Source organism: Vulpes vulpes, chromosome 11, assembly GCF_048418805.1.
Source record: "Vulpes vulpes isolate BD-2025 chromosome 11, VulVul3, whole genome shotgun sequence".
Lineage (NCBI taxonomy): Eukaryota > Metazoa > Chordata > Mammalia > Carnivora > Canidae > Vulpes > Vulpes vulpes.
Window position 1 is genome coordinate 43,141,931 of NC_132790.1, and position 6,752 is coordinate 43,148,682.

The window sequence follows — 6,752 nt, forward strand, 5'->3', positions numbered from 1 at the left end:
CTTTTCATGTGTCTGTTGGCCAACTGGATATCTTGTTTGGAGAAATGTCTTTTCATGTCTTCTGCCCATTCTTAGTTGGGTTATTTGGATACAACTCTAAGTCTTTCAATAGAGAGAATCTAATATAAGGAATCAGTTATAGAAAAGATGAAAGCACTTAGAAACCAAGCATGAGAAGATGAGATAATCCTATGATTAGTAACAGCAGGATGCTGCTCCATCCTTAGGCTTGGCAGGACAACAGAACAAGGTAGCCTTGTCAAAGTATGATGCTGGATGTAGTTGGAGTTAGAGCCACAGTGAGAATATCCAGCCAGAGGTGGAACCACAAGGTCACAAAAGCTGGGACTCAGAGGAGACAGCCACTGTCAGAAATGCCACTCCAAGGCAGATTGGGAAAAACAGAGTTATCTTGGTTTCTGCTCTCCTCTGTCGATGCATCCTACTGGATTCACCACCCAGAAGCCAGTAGACCAGGGGGTTTGTGAAACACAGAGGATGGGTCTGAGAGTAAATAAGGAACTCTGTGACTATTCTTAATACATGTGGCTTGCTTACAAATGGTCCCCATGGAGTGCCTCTGGCCTCAGTGGTGCCACAAAGATTGTCCAGACTTTGCTTGACTGTTTCTTCAATGTACCCTTGCCTGCCCTTGTTTAGTTACCCTCCTGTGCCAAGAAAGACAAGTCTGGGAAAGCTTACAACCCATAAAATCTCCAGAGTACAGGCTAGAATGACGACTGGCCACAGAAGGTATAAAGGAAGCCTTAGCCTGAGCTTTACCACTAAGTCTATTAGCTCAGCAAGCTATTTAAGCATTACTTGACCTACCAGTAGGGTTGGAATTAATAAAACTCCTGTCTGGGTTGTAGGAAAGAAATGTGATAATTTGCATAGACTGACACATACTCTATGTTCAGTGTATGATAACTATTATTATTTGCTCATTTACACACACACACCTAGTGCCTATCATGTGCCAAAGTCTGTTCTAGGGTAGATGGTATGAATAAAGGATGACCAAAAGACAAAATCTCTATCCTCTTGGAGCTTACATTTTAATGACTGTTAATACCTTTTTTTTTTTTTTTTCCACTTGAAAAAAAAATAGAAGCACTCTTCTCATCTCATCTTGTAGTTCAACTCGTGCTTGTATCGAAACAACAGTTCCTTGGAGTGTTGGTTGGTTGGTTAATTTCATTTTAAAATTAGTCTTTGGACCACCACCATTCTGGAAACCACCACCACCCCCCTGCAAAGAAGCGGACAGTTGTGGGAAGACCTAGCAGCACCCTTTCCTCCAGACACCTTCATTTTAATGTTCGGGTTTTTGTGTTAAGTTAATCTGTACATTCTGTTTGCCATTGTTACCTGTACTATACGTCTGTATATATTGCACGACAGAAGAGTATTAATCCACTATCTCTAGTGCTTGACTTGAAATCAGTACAGTACCTGTACCTGCACGGCGCCCCACTCCGTGTGTCGCCCTATATTGAGGGCTCCAACTTTCCCTTGTTTTTTGAAAGGGGTTTATGTATAAATATATTTTATGCCTTTTTATTACAAGTCTTGTACTCAATGACTTTTGCCATGGCATTTTGTTCTACTTATACTGTAAATTATGCATTATAAAGAGTTCATTTAAGGAAAATTACTTGGTACAATAATTATTGTAATTAAGAGATGTAGCCTTTATTAAAATTTTATATTTTTCAAAAAAAAATCCTCTATCTATCCTCTTGGAGCTTACATTTTAATGACTGTTAATACCTTTTTTTTTTTTCCACTTGAAAAAAAAATAGAAGCACTCTTCTCATCTTGCCTTGTTCACATAGTTCAGTAGAAAGATTCTTACTGACCCCTGGTCCAAGGTGATGCCTACTCTCTGGGGGGAGAGATGAATATATTCTAGACCAACCAGTCAGACCACAACATGCCCCTTCAGATCCCAGAAGTTGGTACCTGGAAGTAGCCATGGGCAGACAGGTGGTAGCTGAACGTTCTTTCATATATTCTACAAATGAGGCTAAGAGTTTGCACCCTTATACATTATTGGTATGATGTATCCTTTGCTACTCAAAGAGTGGATCCCACCAACCAGAATCAACAGTAATCTCTGGGAGTTGGTTAGAAATGCTGAATTTCAGACTCCAGCCTAGATGTACTGAATCAGAACCTACAATTTAACAAGATCCCCAGGTTATTTGTAAGGACATTAAAGTTTGGGAAGCACTTGTGTAATTCATAAAGTTAATCCTTTGCTCAGCTGGTATCACAGGCTTCTATGTGGGATTTCTGAATGTGAGACACACTGTGCTGTTTCTTGGCTTAGGGAAACCTATCCAAGTTCCTGTGGAGTGAGATTACCATGCTTTGCCCCTTAGACAAGTTAAGAAATTGGACAGCTGGAACATGTTCCTGGTATTTTGGACAACATCAGAAAGAGAAGGAAAGAAAGGAAGGAAGGAGGGAGGGAGAGAAGGAAGGGAGACAGGGGAGGGGGGGGAAGAAAAGAAGGAAGAAAAAGATAAAGAAAAAAAAAGCAGGAGAGGAAGGAAGAAGAGGAGAAGGAGGAGGATGAGGAGGAGGGAAAGAGGGAAGGAGGGAGACAGGAAGGAAGAAAGGCCATGTTTACCTAGGCAGAGTAGGCTCTAAGCCAGAAACACCGAGAATGTCCAGGGGTGGAACTCACTGGGTAGCTCCTCTGCTCTGAGACCAGCCCTTCCGCTAAAGCTGATGTAGGCCCAGGACTCTATGCATAAGTGACTTAAAACTGCCTCTCTCTTGCTGTCAGACATGGGCAGTGGGCAATGGGCCAAATCCTAACAATATCTGAAACATTCAAACTCTGATTTTAATTCCTTCTTGCCTTCTCTGCCTACATGGAAATTACTATTTATTCCTAAACCTGAGATTAAATGCCAACTTTTCCATGATCCCCTGAATCCAGAGCTCACTCCAAGCCTTTGATACCCTTCTAGACTGACCTTCCAGGGAATGAAGTTATGATAACTCTTCCACTACCAGCCTCCTTCACACCCTTTTATAATCCAAGCTGGCCTCTTACCCTCCCCACCTCTTCCCAAGGAGTAAGGTGCCAGCTAGATTATCAGGTAAATGGGTCATGCTTAGGTTGCTGTGGGGAGAACAGGAGTGGTTCAGGTGTGTTAACAGAGGCCTTCTGGCGTCCTTAATGAAGTCCAGTAAGCATTTGGAGGGAGGCTTCTGTCCAGATAGAAGCAGTAAGAAGAGAAACAGAGAATTTTTTGCATATGCTATGGGTAGCCACATTCTCTGCCTGCATGCATGGCTCTGTTACATGAAAAATTCATTTGGCAAAGATGGGTTCTTTCTTAGCCTGGGTCTCCTCCAGGCAACACAGGGCAATAGTACATTTATCCTGTTAGCTGTGTGCATGAAGGGTGAGGAAATCCCTAAAAACTGTAGCTCTCAACCCAGGGATTAGTTGGGGATGAGGCACCTTTATATGTGTGTGTGTGTGGCAGGGGGAGGGGGGAAGGTTGTGCACACATGTGAGTGTGTGTTGCAAGTCTAATGGGCTGGATAGAAGGAAAAACGGACTTCTATCTTTTGAGAAAGATTCCTTGGTGTTTCTAAATCACTGACCCATTGATAACTGCCTTAAATCAGTTTCATTCATTCATTTATTCATTCACTCATATAGCAAACATATTATGATATACACATACAGAGATTAATAAAAGTCCCTGCCCTCTTCTTTTTTTTTTTTAAGGTTTTATTTATTTATTCATGAGAGACACACAGAGAGAGGCAGAGACACAGGTAGAGGGAGAAGCAGGCTCCCTATGGGGAGCCCCATGTGGGACTCGATCCCAGGACCCGGGGATCATGCCCTGAGCCAGAGGCAAATGCTCAACCACTGAGCCACCCAGTCCCCGCCTTTTAAATGGTTACAGTCCTGCTTGCTCAGACCTCACCCATTTATAAATGAATCCAATCCTTGCCTGTCCTGCCTCTATCCTAGTCCTACCCTGGGAAGACTCTGCAGCCCCCTTCTCTTGTTTTTAAATTAGGAGACTTCATTTTAGCAGTTTTGAGTTTACAGAAAATTGAACACAAAGTATAGAGAGCTCCTCTTATTCCCCACCTAGCTTCAACTATTACTAACCTCTGGCCTTAGTGGGGTACATTTTTTACAAGTGATAAGCCAATATCAATACATTGTCACCTGAAATCCAATTTTCATTAGGGCTCATTCTTGGTGTTGTACATTCTGTGGGTTTGGATAAGTGTATAATGACAGCATCATACAGAATAGTTTTACTGCTCTAAAAATTCCATCTGCAGCCTCCTTTGCTCAGCCCTCTCATTCTCAGGATCTGCCCCCATGCGTCCTGTGCCCATGCAATAAGGTAAGAGTACATTCACTTGGATTAAAATCACAGTGCAGGATATATTCGGGTTACCCTAGCCAGCCCCAGGATTTTGGCTGATTTATAGCCAGACACCTCTAAATCTTCACCAAACTTGACAAGAAATTCACCCTGCCTACCAAGTAGAAAGATCCAAAAGGAGCTGAGAAGAGGCTGCGTCTCTAGGCACAGAAAGTTACAGAGAATCCAGTTGGCTAACAAGGCCATTTAACTTCCTGCTGAGCCGCCTCAGGGAATTTCCCAAGAAATGCCAGGATTTTAGAAATGGCTTTTCTTTAATCTTTGTGACTCACTCCTGTCCTTTAATGGTGCATTTTGCAGATGTAATTTTAGTGGTGCTACAACGTGTCTAATGAAGTGATAATTTATGGATGCACACAGTATACGAGGCAGCAGTGGGGGCCAGTTTAGCCGGTGCAGAAGGGAAGCCAAGGAATCAACCCAGCCGAGAAGCTGCCCATTTCCCAGGTCCCACTGGCTGCCCCACTTCGGGTGCTGGGAAACCTGTGGTTGGGAAGGACCCTGGCAATGTATTTTATATTTTATCTTTAACATTGTTCCAGGCAGCCTGGTGGCTCAGCGGTTTAGCGCCACCTTGGGCCCAGGGCGTGATCCTGGAGACCCAGGATCGAGTCCCACGTTGGGCTCCCTGCATGGAGCCTGCTTCTCCCTCTGCCTGTGTCTCTGCCTCTCTCTCTCTCTCTCTCTCTCTCTCTCTCTCTCTCTCTCTCTTGCTCTGTGTCTCTCATGAATAAATAAATAAAATCTTTAAATAAAATAAAATCATTGTTCCAGGAAGGCTGCAGGGCAGACGGTAGTCATTCCAGTTTGCAAGATTATATCTGAATCTGCCAGCAACAGGTTCGGCTGGGTTAAGAGCTGTGAAGTTCCTCCTTAGGACACTGATCTTTGGAAGACAATAAAAAAGTGAGATTCCTCCTGGTCTGCAGAGCCACCTCAGGTGACAGCCCCGGAGGCCAGGACCGTCCCAGTCTCTTCCAAGGACTCCAGATGCTGCTTCTCCCCTATTCCAGATTCCAGTGAGCTGCCATCTGATCCTGTCTGGGAACCCCTGCCACAAGCTGTCTTTGCCACGTGGGTACTTCATCATGGAACTCTTCATAACTTATTGTTACTGTCTCCTTACTTGTCCTTTGTGCCACTGAACCCTATACTCCCTTATTTACCCACTGAGGTCTGGACAGCCCATACAACAATGTCAGCAAAGTGTACAGGTTAGTGCACAAATGAATGAACTGGATGGTCGTGGTGGCTCTTTATCTCCATGAATGACACTTTGGTGCTATAAAACAGAAACCTCCATGCTAATCAAAATTTGTTTCTCTTCAGCATGTGCTCATCCCATTCGGTCACCAAGTCCTATCAGTGTTAATCCTAAAACATCTCCGGAATCGTCTCCATTTTTTTGTTTCTACCTAAGTTAAGACTCTGAGCTTCTTTTGTCGGGGTTCCAGAGAAAATGCAGAATGCCCAGCTACATTTGAATGTTAGAAAACAATAACTTTTTTTTTTTTAGAATAAGTACAGCCTAAAAATTGCATGTGACACACTTACGCTAAAAAATTCATTGTTCATATAAATTTCAAATGGAAACGGGTGGTCCTATATTAAACATTTTTTTGCTGTTGTGATAAAATATACATAAAATTTACCTTTTCAGCAATTTTCAAGTGTACAATTCAGTGATGTGAAGTACATTCACAATATTCTGCAACCATTACAACTGTGCATTTCCAGAACTTTTTCATCATCCCAAACAGAAACCGTACCCATTTGTAAAAGAACTCCTCACTCCCTCCCACATGCCACGGTAACATCTACAATATTTTTCATCTTTATAAATCCGCCGATTCTAGGTGCCTTATATCAGTGGAGTCATACAATATTTGCCCTTTTGTGTCTGTCTTACTTCACTTAGCATAACATTTTCAAGGCTCATCCATGTAGTTGCATGTATCAGAATTCCCTTCCTTTTTAAGGCTGAATGAGATTCCATTGTATGCACCACATTTTATCTATTCATCTGTTGGTGGTCATTTGGGGTGTTTCAACTTTTCTCTATCATGAATAATACTGCTGTGGACATTGGGGTATAACTCTCTGTTGAAGTCCCTGATTTGATTGATGATTGATTGATTGATTGATTTGAATTCCCTAGAAGTGGAATTGCCAGATGGTAGGGTAATTCTATGTTTAACTTTTTGGTGTTAAACAGCAGCCACATCATTTTATATTCCTAATCAGCAGTACACAAGGATTCTTATTTCTCCTCATCCTTGCCCAAACTTCTTATTTTCCGTGCTTAAAACAGTT